The sequence below is a fragment of the Schistocerca nitens genome, chromosome 6, assembly GCF_023898315.1.
Source record: "Schistocerca nitens isolate TAMUIC-IGC-003100 chromosome 6, iqSchNite1.1, whole genome shotgun sequence".
Taxonomy (NCBI): Eukaryota; Metazoa; Arthropoda; class Insecta; order Orthoptera; family Acrididae; genus Schistocerca; species Schistocerca nitens.
In genome coordinates, this window is record NC_064619.1 from 311,333,409 (window position 1) to 311,350,017 (window position 16,609).

The window sequence follows — 16,609 nt, forward strand, 5'->3', positions numbered from 1 at the left end:
AACAGTCCCAACATGAACCACGTAGAAAATGTATGGGAACTAATGAAGAGGGCTAAAGATGTCAATACAACAAAAACAAAGCTCCTAGAAAAGATTATCATTGTGTGGTATCATCATCCACAAATGCAGGACACAGTACAGTCCTGCATTGACGGCATGCCACGTTGTATTAAGGCTCTTGTAGCTGCAGAAGGTGGCTCAACAAAGTATTAAAACTAATGTTTTCACTTTTACAATATTTTAATTTTTCTTGTAATTATTGAAATTACAAAAATGTGATAAAATGATTATGTGTAGTCCACTTCATAAGTAAGGTGATACAACAAATAAATAAAATGTAGTATTTGTTGAAAATATTTTATTTCAATAATTACAAGAAAAATTAAAATATTGTAAAAGTGAAAACATTAGTTTTAATACTTTGTTGAGCCACCTTCTGCAGCTACAAGAGCCTTAATACAACGTGGCATGCCGTCAATGCAGGACTGTACTGTGTCCTGCATTTGTGGATGATGATACCACACAAGGATAATCTTTTCTAGGAGCTTTGTTTTTGTTGTATTGACATCTTTAGCCCTCTTCATTAGTTCCCATACATTTTCTACGTGGTTCATGTTGGGACTGTTACCTGGCCAGTCTAACAGAGGGATATTTTGTTCCTTCAGAAAGGATTTAACTAACCTGGCTGTGTGACAGGGAGCTCCACCCTGCATAAAAATAAATGGTTCTCCATTCAGGAACCATTCTCTGAGCTGTGGTATTAACCGTTTTTGTAGGACTTTCTTGTACTGGTCCTGCCTCATTATGCCTTTAACCACATAATGACGTCCTGTACCCTTGCCACAGATGACAGACCAAATATCACCTTAGTTGCATGTTTTAGGGTTTGAATAATGCAATTTGGATGAATTTTTTCTCCTGTTTGAAACCACACATTCTGAGATTTGTTAGTTAAAATTTCAAACGTGATTTCATCGATAGAGCATACCTGTAAAAATCAAGAAACGATTAATATTCTATGAATAAATGTACATAAGCTACAGCAAATCGTAAATAATAATTTTAAAGTTAAATTACCAATCTCCAGAAGTCCACATCCTTATTACACCACTGCTTGGACCACTTCAGACACTTTGCTTTCATTGTGGCTGTTAACTTTGGCTTCTTAGTGGGTTGACAGGCGTTGAAATCAGTATCCTTCAACTTTCTGTGAACAGTGCATTCAGATGTATTCACATTAGCCTCTTCCAGTTGAGATTTTAACTGTTTTGTTGTTGCAAATCTGTTTTCTAGGGATATTCTTTTGAGAAGTCTCTCTGACCTTGGGGTGAAAATTAGTTTTCTTCCACATTTACTCTTCCTTCTATGGCTCAGTTCTTCACCTCAATCAATTTTCTTCTTTATGCGCCTTATGCTTCAAACCTTCGTGAAATTTCCCGACTGGAATACATTTTTGTATTAATGAGGGCTTTGACCCCAGCTTTTTTATGTGGTGAAATGTCTCCTCCTTTACCCATTTTTAAAGGTCACAATTAGTAATATCTGGCTGTTAAACAATCAGTTGTGATGTCGATATTACAAAACTGTTAATCAAAGCGAAAAAGTATTACACCAGTTACACGCAAGAATGCCACTGAACAGGTCCTTTCCTGTACGCTGTACTCTGCACATTGATACCTGCAATAAGTCAACAATCCAATGTCATGTAGCAACAATAGATACAAAATTCAACAATGTAATAAGTGCCCTGAATAATTGTCATAAATTTTCTGATTAATCGCATTAGATATAGTACTCAACATATAATTATTACAAATAACATTAATTTGCAGGCAAACATCCACATACTACTACAACAGTTTACTGTTGAACATCTACAAGCAGTAATAACCTAACCATAAAGTTCAATGTCTTTCAAATACATTTAACAGACATTGTCATTGTTTTAACACAGGACCTATTTTTGTTACACTTATTTCACTATTAAGTTGATGTATTATTGTTGTTCTAACCAACACAGGTTTCTTGTCTGAAATTCAGCCGTGGACTGACTGTTTTGTGACCATAACCAGGGCCTTTATATACCTGCACAATAATAGGCACTGAAACTACACATTGTTTGATGTTTACTTTACAGGAATTACAATTAAAACTTAACTCATTACATTAACTGAAAACATTGAAATATTCCACCTTTTTAACAGTTTCTTCTACAATAACAGTTGGGGTTGAATTATTCATTTAAATGATGAAATTAACAGATATCAAAATGCAAACAATACTTTTCACAAAACTGTTAATTACTTCAGAATTAATTAAGGGCTGGCTTTGATAACATGTTTTCAAACAGAGTCAAATAGTTCCTTTAAGAATACTTTTAGTTGTTCCTCCAAATGTTTATAGTTATTATAGAATTTATATTTGTTTATAAGTCCACAACAAAACTTAAGTTATGAAACAATTACCGATTTCATCCTATAACAAAAGATATTAACTAGGAATAGTTGAAATAAATTAGAAAATCAATTAAATACCTAAAACTAAGCACAAAATTAGATCTGGTGTTGTATTCTTTAAAACTGAGGGCCAACCTTCCTGCTTCATGAAAATGCAGATTATATTCACATATGTTAATGGTAACTAGCTCAAAAAAATTAATTTTAAGGAGGCAGATGGCAAAACAAGAGGGGATGTAAAAATATCCCAGCTTCCTTCATCACAAGTGTATGGAAGTTGAGAAGGGAGTGAGAGAGAGTTGTAGCCTATCCCCAGTGTTATTCAGACTGTACATCAAGCTGGCAGTAAAGCAAACCAAGGAATAAATTGGAAAGAGAATTAAAGTCCAGGGAGAAGAAATAAAAAGTTTAAGGTTCGCCGATAATACTGTAATTCTGTCAGACTTAGCAAAGAACTTGGAAGATCAGCTGAGCTGAATGGACAATGCCCTGAAAAGAGGTTGTAAGATAATCATCAACAAAAGTAAGAAAAAGTAATGGAATACAGTGGAATTAAATCAAGCAAAGCTGAAGAAATTAGATTATGAAATGAGATACGGGAAGTAGTTGATGAGTTTTGTTATTTGGGCAGCAAAATAGCTGATGATGTCTGAAGTACAGGAGACATAAAATTCAGACTGACAACAATAATAGAAGTGTTTCTCAATAAGACACATTTGTTAACACTAAACGTAAATTCAAGTCTCAGAAAATCTTTTCAGAAAGCATTTGTCTGGAGTGTAACCTTGTACAGAAATGAAACATGGACGATAAACAGTTCATAAGAGAAGAGAATGGGAGTTTCTGAAATTCTGAAGATTAGCAGGGAAGATCAGATAACTAATGAAGAGGTACTAAACTGAATTTAGGAGAACAGAAATTTATGGAACGACTTGATTAAAAGTTAGGATTAGTTGACAGGAAACATCTGGATGCATCAAGGAATATTGATCTGATAGTGGAAGGAAGTGTGGGAAGCAAAAATTCCATGTTTAACTACAATAAGTAGGTTCAAGTGCATGGAGATTGCAACAGTTATGCTGAGATGAAAAGGCTTGAACAGAATGGATTAGCCTAGAGCGCTACGTCACACCAGTCTTCATATTTAAGACCACAACAACAATGGCACTGTGTTGCAACACACAAGGTCACATTACAAAAAACCTCCAATGAACGTCATAGTAACAACAGAACTACTCTAAATGATTGTGTAGGCATTGGGATGTGACCCCTATGGTGATGGGTGAATTGGGCTGTGGGTAAGTCAGGGTGGAGTGCAATTTCCCCACCTGGATGTTGGTGTAGTTGAATGGTGACTTATCACTAAAACATTCCTGGTTATGATTGCCCATTATTCATGACAGTTACAGAAACAGAATCATATCTGGAGAGGAGGTCGGTGCATTCTATGATGTAGTCGACCATAACCACCATAGCACGCCACTAATCACACTGGTAGTCTGCCCAGAAGTCTGCCTATGCTGGTGGTGGAGTGTACAAATGACAGTGTCAAAGTGGAGAACTGATGTAAGGTGGCATGTTGTTGGCGACAGAGAATAGCCCTGGCCACTTGACCACTCCTGTACTGGGAGCAAACAACACACTCAATCAGGCAGTGCTAACCCGCCGTTTCTGTCATGATGGAAGACAGTGGTGTGCACTGGTTCCGGATGTTGGATAGCAACAACATTGGCTGGTGGTCAGTGCCTGAGCAGCTAGGATGCCCAGACTCAAACCAACAGCTCACAAAGGAAATGGTCATCAGTAGAAAATAACCACCCACCAGGTGATTTTATGATACGATGGCCGATACAGACTTTAGCCTAAGCAGAGGCCTGCTGTCGACTGCAGTGAAGTCTATTGATGGTGGCTGAGTGCTTCTTCTTAAACTGCAAGCATATTTTTTTGTAGTTTTTGGGTGGCACTGACTGCATGCCTCAGCTTATCATTGTTGTTGTTGTGGTCTTCAGTCCTGAGACTGGTTTTATGCAGCTCCCCATGCTTATCTATCCTGTGCAAGCTGCTTCATCTCCCAGTACCTACTGCAACTTACATCCTTCTGAATCTGTTTAGTGTATTCATCTCTTGGTCTCCCTCTACGATTTTTACCGTCCACGCTGCCCTCCAATACTAAATTAGTGATCCCTTGAAGCCTCAGAACATGTCCTACCAACCGATCCCTTCTTCTAGTCAAGTTGTGCCACAAACTCCTCTTCTCCCCAATCCTATTCAATACCTCCTCATTAGTTATGTGATCTACCCATCTAATCTTCTGCATTCTTCTGTAGCACCACATTTTGAAAGCTTTTATTCTCTTCTTGTCTAAACTATTTATCATCCACATTTCACTTCCGTACATGGCTACACTCCATACAAATACTTTCACAAACGACTTCTTGACACTTAAATCTATACTTGATGTTAACAAATTTCTCTTATACTCATCTTAATTCTACTGAACATAGTCTGAGGACTAGGGTCAATTTGGGTGGCATATATGTCAGCCAGCTGGCCAGTGTTTCTCCAATGTCTGCAGTCCCACCCCAGAAACTACACCAGGCTGGAGTGGCCAGATGGCATCATTGGCCAAAAAAAAAGACTTCATTTTCCCTAGTTTTCCTGTTTAGTCAGTTTCTTCAGAAACCCTGCCAGAGCTGTAAGATGTTGCAAATTCACTTTTCAGAAGCATTGGCTGGCATATTGTGCATTGTCAGTGATTGGAATGAGCATTCTTGCATTTGAATGTTCTTGCACACTGACACGCACTGTTGCACCACACTGACTGGTCATTGGGCTGATGGGCATTGTTCTCCTATGATATTGTTCTGCTGAGTGACATAGAATCAGTCCACTGACCTCAGTGAAGCCATTGTGTAACACGATACTGCACGTACCATTTGGGCTTTCTGTAACTCTGGCTATTGTTGTCCTACAATGAACATCTCCATCTACATTCACACTCCACAAAACACTGTGAAGTACATGGCAGGGGGGACTTACTGTTGTACCACACATTAAGGTTTCTTTCCATGCAATTACCATATGGAATGCAGGAAGACTAACTGATTAAATGCCCATGAGCATGCTGTAACTGGTCTCATCCTGTCACTGCAGTCCTTACAGGAGTGATATGTAGGATGTTATCTCATATTCCTATATTCCTCACTTAACACTGTTTACTGAAACTTTGTATGTAGGCTTTTCCAGAACAGTTGGCATCTATCTTTGAGCACCTGCCAGTTCACATTTTTCAGCATTTCTGTGGCTGTCTTCCATGGGTCAAACAAACCTGTTACCACTCATGCTTTCCTTTGTATACTTTCAATTTCTCTGTTAAGATATATTTGGTATGGGTCCCACATGTGGTTTGTAAGCTATCTGTATAGCAGACAAACTGTATTTTCTCAGTATCTTAGAATTGAACGTAAGTCTGCAGCCTGCCTTACGTACAACACAGGTTATGTGAACAACCCATTTCATTCACAAATTGTTACACCCAGATAGTTGCAACTTACTTGATTACAATCGTGACTGATTGATATTGCAGTCATCTGTTACTACATTTGTGGATTTTGTGGAGTGCACAGTTTTACATTTAAAGCAAGTTGCCAGTCTTGCATCACGTTGGAATTACATTGAGATCTAGCTGAATATTTCTGTCTCCAAAAAGTCTTTGCTCGCAATCAATATTATTTTCCAGGGTGCTAATACATAAAATGAAAAGCAAGAGTCCCAACATACTTCTCTTGGGCATGCCTCAAATTACCTCTATAGGTGTTGATGACTCTCCATACAAGATAACATTCTGCACCCTATCAAGAAAGCCTCAATCCACTCACAAATTTTGTTTCCAACCCCATAGAAATTACTTTCATTACTAAGTGTTGGTACAGTAGTGAGAAATTCTTTTCAGAAGTCTAACGCTTTAGATGACAAGAAGTGCTGTGGAGCTGGTTTGCAAACTTCACATCTCTCTCACATCAGTTGACTTACTTGGTACGCACAGCCGATTTTCTTCTCTGGATAGTAGGCCACATCAATCTCCAAAAACTTCTTCTCTGAAGAATAAAGCTGGTTAAGGGAATTTATCAGACTCATTCTCTCTCTACTCATTTCCACTTCCACAAAGAACAAATTCACCAGTACTCACATAAATATTCGAAAGTTTGCAAGTCAACCGATCTGTCTAACATTAGAATCAATTAAACACATTTACAATAGCATTGGTTTAATAACCACATAATTTATGAATATGTCTTGCTTCTAAGAAGTCCCACACATGAATTACTTAAAAGTAATCTCATTTCTTCATTTGTCCTTAACAATCATTACAATCACTAAACCAGCAAAGAATAGAACAGGCTATTCTCTACACACACACTGAAACTCTATGGACATACAGCAGGTACTTGTCGGCCACCACGTCCACATTTTGCTTGTGACTGTTTTTAGACCTGCACACACAAACGTGCAATGTGCAGTAGGTCGGCTTCGTCTCACACACACTTCTATTTAAAATATCATGGGTTCGAGATGGAGGAAGGCCACGTGGTTCTAGAATTTATGCGGAAATTCTCGAAGCACTACAGAAGGAAGGAAACAATGCGTCTATCTGACTGCACTGATCAGCAGCACTGATGACATACTATGAGGAAAAACGCACAAGTTGAGACCACATGACATGCTTTTGGAACCCATGCTGGTTAGTGCGATGGAGGTCATGGACCTCATTATGTTTGAGCTCACAATATATTCTCAGGTTCCACACCAAATGTAGGTCAATGATATGAGGTGACTGTTTTGTGAATCACTTCAACTACCCTTCTTACAGGTGGGTGTGACATTTGCTTTTTTCCAGCCAGTGGAAATAGTTTTTTATTGGAGTAATCTGTCGTGTATCATGGTTAAAATGGAAGCTGATCCACTTCAAATTCTCTACAGAATCTAATAGGGATTCCATCAGGTCCTGGATCCTTGTTCGATTTTAGAGGGTTGGTTGGTTGGTTGATTGGGCAGCAATTCTCAACCTACGATGATGATGTTTGGTTTGTGGGGTACTCAACTGCGTGGTTATCAGTGCCTGTACAAATTCCCAATCTTTACACAGTCCAATCTTGCCACTTTCACGAATGATGAGGACAACACAAACACCCAGTCCCTGGGCAGAGAACATCCCTCTGTGATCCAGCAGTAGCAACACTAGCCACTAGACCAGGAGCTGCGGACAATTTTCATTCTAGGGAGGTATGATAACACTAAATGGGGGATGCGAGCTTACAGGAAATATATATATATATATATATATATATATATATATATAGGAATTCAAATATTGATCAGTTTGGTGAGAGAATAGCAAAGCAAAACATATTCTGACAAAATGAAAAATTAAAATTCCCATTTGCACTGATGTAACAGACTTATAAATGAGGCTGTATCATTAGTGATATCAGCCAGAAGTTTGAATAAATTATGAAAGTATATAGGAGTGATGAAATAGAGGCAGCGAAAGCAATATTGATGCCAGGGCTAAGACCAAAATGTCCATCAGTTCTCAAAAACAAAATTCCCTGAGTTTTCCGGTCCAATTTTTTAATTTTTACACAGTCATATTGTGCATAGTCTCTAAACCATTTTGATTGATTTTGTGACAAAATCTACAAATTTTGTTGATATAGAGGAACATAATAAAAGAAGGCAGATTGGAGTATCAGCAGAATATAAGTGCATCTTCACTACACCTCCATTTTTCTGCTGGTTTTATTGTTTTACATACTCCCAACGCAGAACCAAAACTATCTTTTTAGGTGGTTCGGGACATGGTCTTTCTAATGAAAATTGCTAAAAAGACTTTGCAGAAAATTCTTTTACACAAAAGTGGGCTAAAAATACCCATTTTTGGAATTTTTATGAAAACTGTCAACTTTGTCCTTGATTTTAAACTATTGAAAGCAGTAGGAGACTGAGATTTTATACTCACGGCCTTGTGTTGGCAAGTTATTACATGTAAAGTTTCAGTTTGTTACCTTTTGAATGGTTATTGCTTCAAATTAAACAGTGGAAAGTCCAGGATGAATAACAATATGGATGGGATAGATCGCTACTCAAGACAGAGAAGGCACTGTGTCACAGACAGACACAATGAAAAGGCTGTTAAAAAAATTAACCTTTCAGAAAAAGTCCTTTTTCCAAAACAGAAAACAAACAAACACACACACACACACACACACACACACACACACACACACACACACACACACACGGTCACTGTCTCTGGGGCCCGATTGTGACTGTGTTTGACATGAGCAGCAATTTTCTGGTGTGGATAGTAGAGCTAAGAAAGAGGAATGGGGCAATGAGGGGGAAGGACAGTACAGTAAGGGTCGAGGAGAGACATGTTTGGAACAGGACAGCGCCATGGGGGGCGGGGGGGATGAGGACAGGAGAGAAGGAGAAACGACTAGCAGTTGCTTTGGTGGGATAGAAGGCGTGGCTAGTGCTGCAGTGGAGCAGGGAAGGGGATAGGTAGGTGGAGGACAGGGACTACCAAAGGTTGAGATCAGCACTGTTAGGGGAAAGAAGTAATGTTGCATGCTGTATGGAGAATTCCCACCAATGCTATTCAAATAAGGTGGTGTTGGTATGAAGAAACAAGATGGTGCAGGCAGTGAATCAGTCATGAAAGAGAAGGCCATGCTGTTGTGCAATTGGCTGCAATTTGGCAGTGACCATTCATGAGGACAGACAGATTGTTAGTTGCCAAGCCCTCGTAGAAAATGGAGCAGTGGTTGCAGCTTAATTTGTACATCACGTGGCTTCTTTCACAGGTAGCTTTGTCTTTGACTGCACCCCAATGCCCGGAGACAGTGGCCATGTGTGAGAGGCAGTCAAATGTAAACCGAACACTTGCCACAACAAGATCATGGAATGGTTCCATTCAAAAGTAATCACCAAATGTTTTAAGAGATTTATCTCACAGGAGGACGAGATGATCAATTCCTATTTCACAAAGTACAGTCAGCCACTAACAGAGCCACAACCGCACCCACTCATGCACTTGGACATCTGACTGAGACTGACATCCATGCATGTCTCTTCAGGTGATTTGTGTATCTTTGGTGGTTTTAAGAAAGGTTTCAATCGAACAAGGAAGAGCAAGAGTGGGTGCGGCCAACAGCATTCTACAAAACAGGAATTGATTGTGTCATCTCCCAGTGAGATAAGTGTGACACTTGGGGTGATTACTTTTGAATGGAACCATTCCACGGTCTCATTTGTCAGGTATTCAGTTTTCATTTGATTGCTGCTTCTGTGTGTGTGTTTTCTGCTTCAGATTATCTATATGAAAACTACAACTTTATTGTTTCTTCTTTCTTTTTTGTTTGAATTATAAGAGCACAAAATGTTGTACAAGATATCCTTCACGAAAATATTGCAGGAGATATGTTTCAAAGTTGTAGAGTACTCAACGGGTACACTGTTGAAAGCTGCACATGAGATTAAACAAATGACTGTCTCCCCAGGTATTGATTTAGTTATCATAAAACTTCTCCAATGAGTATTAAACATCTGTGAGTCTTTACGCAAAATTTCACCAAAACCCATGATTTTCACGTGGGAACCTCTAGACCATTTCACATGGAATGACTTATATGCAAAGCCATCATTTGCATAGGCCACGAACTCCTCCTTTTTCATCGCAATGCGGTAACACAGGGCTGTAGAGTGTTGACACTACAAAGTGGCGGTCAACCATTAGTGTAAACAAATTCTAATTATGACTGCCAGAGGGGAGAGGATCATTGTGGTAAAACAAACACCACCTATTGTTTTGGCTGCACCCTCCCGTAATGTTCTGTGGTTCCTGGAAGGATGAGGAGAGTGTGGTATGATAAATGGGTAGCCGGTTTCCTCTCACTAGAACACAAAATGCAAGTGTGGTTAAAATATGCTTTATTACAGGAACCAATTGAGTACTTAACTTCAATGATGTCCAATCTGAAGTTCTCTGGGTAACAGCAAGAAGGTACTAATTACTGAATCTTGTCTATGTCCATATCACAATAACATACAATGACAGACGTTCCCCATAGCTAACTAAGGTGTGAGGCGAGGACTATCACTGTGAAACACTAGAGCACAGTGCACGGTATTGAAGTGCAGTGCGAACTGACTCCCGATGCGCCATATTGAGGTACTGAGACTGACTGACTGAGGCAGCTCGGTTGGTGGAAGTGGCCTATATGCACGCTGCCCAGGGGGTGTAATCAGCGCGTAGCCTGGGAGTGTGTCTTTGTCTTCTCGTGTCATAGGTGTGTTTAGTTCAGTGCTTGCTATATAATGTTTCCTAGTGCCGACCAGTGTGCTGGCGACAGCGTATGTCAGCACATCTCCCTCTCACCTGAGAGGGAGGTTGCCAATTCTTTCTAGTGTTCTAAAGGTCATAAGATAACTGTGATAGGCCAGGATTAGTCTCACTGGCTTTTTAGGTAACAATGTCAAAAATTACCAGTTTTCCAGAAAAAAAATATTTCCCAAGTTTTCCATGACACTGGACACCCTGGAGAAATAATTTAAAGTAACTATATGGGTTGGCCCAATACATAGGTCAAAGAGCAGATTGAAGGCTCACCAATGAGTAATCAATGTCAAGAGATACCCCATTCACATCTGACCCCACTGACCTGATTCAGGGCAGAGACAGTTATAGAGAAAAGGATGCCTTCGGGCTGGAAGACCCGGAATTTTAAAAATGTATAAGACATCAGCTTCACAGATAATAGTAAAATAAGGTGAGAAAAATGAAGGACAATACGAGTGTGTGGCCAGGTGTGCGTCGCCCGAGGCTCTGCATCCCACAGCTGTTCCATTCTGATCCATTATAGTCAAGGCGTTAAAAGATGAGGACAGCAACCCCACCACCTAAATGGAAGATAGTGTGCAGCAGAAAAAAGGCTAACTGTATCTAAATGCAACTAAAACAGAGTAAAAGAAGGATGACCATGGAAAATGGCAAATGAGATAGGGGCAAGGGCCTCTGGAACTCAGAATATGGCAGGAGACACCCAACCACAACCACCCTGCCTCTGCCCCAAAAGTACCTTTTAAAGTTATATTTGAGATTAAATTTCACTCTTATGGAAAAAACTCAATCAGTTCAAGTATCCACAAGTCATCCACTAATATTCGAGTCAAAGACTAAGAAAAGACCATGTTTAGCATGGAGAACCAGGAGGATGGGGCATTCCATTAGGATGTGAAGTACTATCTGTAAGGCTCTGAGACAATGTAAGGCTAGCTCCTCACATCGGATAAAACTAAGGGTTAATCCAATTCAACTGTGCCGGCCACATAGTATGACAGATTCCTTCCCAGAGGAATGAAGTAAGTGTCATGCAACATTAGTCTCCTTGATAATGGGGAATTTGTAAGAGGGGGCAATAGACAATCAGATACTGTTTGTCTCCAAGTCAGGAGAGATCTTATTTGCACTTTCAAATCTGTACCTGGGACTGTCAAGGCAAATGTAAGGTGAGTAATTGCTTCTTGCTAAACCATCAGCCAGTTAGTTTCCTGCGATACCCATGAGAACTTGGAATGCAGAGAAAGACAACTTAGCAGTTATGGCCAAAGAGAAGAGCATCAATAGAAGGTATCACAGTGTGACTAAGTAATGTCAGTCAACAGCCTAGACACAACTCACTGAGTTACTACAAATTAAAATGTTGTCAAGGGAGGTTTGTTTAGTAAAAAATAGGGTTTCATTATATATATCAGCTCCACTGTAAAAATGTCACATATTCCTAGCAATGAATGAAAAGTATAAATGTCAAACATTCTACATGCCATCTTTCTGCAGAATGCGTTTTCAGTACTGTTGTGTTCTCGGTACTCTGTTGCATAATCCTACACATGCTTGAATTGCTAAAGCATGTAGAAAAAGTTTCACACATTCATTATTAGATGGCAAAGTGCAATGCATCCAAGATTTTACTTGTATCAATAAAACGTCTTGATAATGGAAGTAGGTACTTTGGGTCTGAAAAAACAATAAACAAATTTGAGAATAATGGCAAGCTAGGCTTTTGTTCACCAAGTTTACACAAGATTGTCGAGTTAGCTTAGGCTACGGACCTACTCCATGAAATTCCAATGCATACAACTGAGTTATTTGATTTTAAAGATGCCATTGGAACCTTGTTGTCACTGCAGATGTGTAGGATCTCCCAATACAGTATGATAAAAGTCTCTCATACGCACTCATCTTAAACAGTTATCAAAAATTCTTAAACACAAGAAAGCAGAAATATCAGTCTATTCAAAAGAGGAAAAACCATGGCTGATGAATACCAAGGCATACTTCATCTGAAATAGCAGCCATGTTTATCCGTTGCAAACCGGAAAGACCCATTGACAATGTTGCCATGTCTTCTCAACAGCACAGGCTAAGCCACAGTAAACTTTGCAACAACTGGCCCCAAAAATGGAGTTGTGTAAGAAACAGAAGTCAATATGAGGAAAACATGCAGAGTACCATTACCTAATTTCCCAGAAACTTTGCTCAGTGAAAGAGGAATCAAAATATGCAAACACGTGTCTTGGCTTATCCACGGATACTCAATCTTTTCAATATAATTTAGATGACTTTTAGGGCACATTAAACTATCAGTCAGTTTTGAGCCCCATGTTCAAAACCCAATTATTACTTTGTACTTGTTTCTCATTTATCCACCGGTGTCCGTATAAGATTACTAAGCAAATGTTTTCCAATCTATACTGAAATAACACTGTCATTACTCATCTAATTGAATGCTGGTGAATGAATAAATCAAAGAAAAAAATTGAATTAATCTGAAATTTTTTTTGAAAGTATTTTCGGTAAAACTCCTGTAGGGTTTGTTGATCCATAATCAACTGCAAGTTCCAGTTTTCAGTAGATTGATCCGTTATATGTGGTTTGCCAAGAAATTATTCCCGACACAAGAAATCTTCAACAATGTTAACAATGTTTGTTTCTTGAGTGAGATTTATTCAAAGAAATATCACTGCGGTAAACCTGCCTTCATGCGATGCTCCTGTAGTTTGGGATTTATCTGCTTCCATCCATGGGGGAGTATCAAATCTTACTGAAGAATAAAATATATGAATCAATATAATAATGACATAACAATATGAGAATTTAAAGAGATTGTAATCCCTGAAAATACCATACACACATGTATTATACACTGACCAGCCAGACCATTGTGACCACCTAGCTAATAGCTGGTATGTCCACCTCTGGCATGGATAACAGCGGCGATGCATCATGGCATGAAAGCAATGAGGCCTTGATAGGTCGCTGGAGGGGGCTGGCATCACATCGGCACACACAAGTCACCTAATTCCCATTAATTCTAGGGAGGGGTGGTTATGAGCTCCTACTCCATGTTCAACCACATTCCAAATGTGTTCAATTGGGTTCAGGTATGGCAAGCTGGGGGCTAACACATCAATTGGAACTCATCACTGTGTTCCACTCCATCGCACTCCTGGTCTTGTGACATGGTGCAAGAACGCCACTGTCCTCAGGAAATACGATTGTTATGAAGTGGTGTACATGGTTCGCAACGAATGTAAGATACTTGTTGGCCATCATGGTGCCTCGCACAAGCTCCACTGCACCCGTAGATGCCCTCGTGGATGTTCGCCACAGCATAATGGAGACACACACCTCCAGCTTCTCTTCATCCCACAGTACAGGTGTCAAGGAGTTGTTCCTCTGGAAGACAATGGATTCGCACACTCCCATTGGCATGATGAAGGTATTCATTACACCATGCAGTGATCTGCCATGGGGCCAACGTCCAGTGCCGATAATCACATATCCATTTCAGTTGTAGTTACAGATGTTGTGATGTTTACATTGGCACATACAAGGATTGTCGGCTGCAGAGGCCCATCATTAGGAGTGTTCAGTGCACTGTGTGTTTGCACACACTTGACCTCTGGCCAACATTAAAGTTTGATGTTAGTTCCGCCATAGTTCATCGCCTATCCGGTTTTACCAGTCTGCCCAGCCTACGACGTCCGACACATGTAAAGAGGTGTGGCCACCCAATCCCATGATGCCTGGATGTAGTTTCGCCTTGGTTTTGCCATGTTCTGAAGAAACTCACCACAGCATTCCTCGAATCATCACAAGTCTAGCAGTGTCCAAAATGCTCATGCCGAGCCTTCAGGCCATCAATCAAACTAAGATAAATTGTGTGCCTTCCCCATTCTACACATGGACAGCACACTCACTGATATCACATGCACCATAATATAAATCAGTACTAGACAGTAAATATACATCCGTACTATTTTACATGTCATTCTTTTTTTATGGTGCTGAGAAAGATAACAGAAAAATAATAGGAGCCCTAAAGTACGTACCATGAAACAACATGAGAGGAGAGGAAGGAACAACATAGCACGTAGTTAAGTGATGTAACGATAAGTTCACAACTTACGGAAATTCTGAACACAAAACAAATGCTTAGATAGTGTGTACAGTATAGTGTCAAGAATGACTAAATATTAATAGTGGTACACAAGAAAGGGTTGGCATACATAAAATTAGGTGTACACAAAACACACAAAACATGTTAATGAATGGTGCAAAAATTATATTTTGAACAATGGTGTAATACTAAGGAACAATGACAAAGGTATAAAGTTATCAGAGGGCTGTTCCATTCACCCAACATAATTTGTCCCCTTGCTCATCTACCGCACCAATGGCAACAGGTGTCCACTACAGGTGTACGTAAGAGCACTTGTACAGTGAAGTCAGGAAGTAACAACCATCATCTGGACTCATCACCACAGGTGGACTCTTCATGTTCCGCCTGTCAATTAATACCCATTCCTGCAACAATTCAGACTGCAACGATGATAATGTTTGCCTGTATTATCTATTTGAGTGCGACTCTCAAAAACATTTTTGTTCTTGGCTGACCGTCCACCCTGAAGCAATTTACCAGGTGTACAAGAATGAAGTGTGTGTGTGTTTTTTTTTTTTTGTCTAAAAAACATGTTAAATTCAGAATAATGATAGTGTTTTATTCAACTTACGTTCAATCATTTGTTACACATTTTTCCCATCTTTTGGGCAGTTTATGAATACCACATCAGTAAAAATTTTCCCCTTTGGCTACGAACCATTCACCGAGCCATTTTTTCACATCTTTGTATGAACCAAAGCACTGCTCAGCAAGTGTGTGACTATTGATGCAAACAAGTGGTAATTGGAAGGTGACAAGCCTGGTGAGTAAGCAGCATGGGTAGAGCTTCCCAGCTGAGTGCATTTGAAGGAGCATTGTCATGAAGAAAATTGGCATTGTGTTGCCTCTTTCGGTATTGACTTTTTTGAAGGAGTAAATGGAGCAACTGGTCAACTGTTGTTGGTAATGTTTAGTATAAACCATTTTCCCATGTTTAACGGCTCACAACATATCACATCTCTCTTTCTGCCAGTCTTCCAGTTAATGGGGATAGTGTTCCTGGGTCTATCCATGATTTTTTGCACTTCAGATTCTCAAAATAAGTCAACTTTTCAGCCATGTGGCAGCAACTTACCAGACCTCTGAATCTTTCACACCTCTCGTAACTGATTGGAAACAGCCTGTTGACTAATGTCCAATTGCTCGGAGAATTGTTTTCGTGTTTGTGAATCAGCTTTGTTCGACAATGCTGCCTATTCCACATCTTTGTATTTTTTGCCAGTTTTCCACGTTCCTTGTTTGCAACATGAAAGTCACCATTTATCAAACGCTGAAACCATCTTTCAAACATATCTTGTGATGGAGCATGTTCAGTGTCAGGTTCTTAAAAGTAATTTTTATGATTCAACAGCAGTTTTCTTCGAATGAAAACAAAAAAATTAATGCTGTCCATAAATGCTCTTTGTTCAGTATAAATTTCAATGTATTGAACACGACAGCAAAATGCTGTGCCCACACTTTTCCAATTTATAAATCATGCACATCTGTCACTAGTTGATAACACAATAAAGTGGTGCAGTGTTAAATCTTTATAGCACAAACTGCACTGATTTGATATCTGTTCTCTGAAATCTGCATTTCATACTT

At 39.4% G+C, this 16,609-nt stretch overlaps 1 long non-coding RNA gene across 1 annotated transcript; it reads right to left on the minus strand.

Moving 5' to 3' along the window:
- Positions 1–343: 343 nt before the first annotated feature.
- Positions 344–2,123, minus strand: LOC126262909 (uncharacterized). Its single transcript, XR_007546781.1, has 2 exons — positions 1,078–2,123; positions 344–988 (listed from the first exon to the last, which is right to left on the minus strand). It is a non-coding gene; the product is annotated as an uncharacterized LOC126262909 (long non-coding RNA).
- Positions 2,124–16,609: the final 14,486 nt, after the last annotated feature.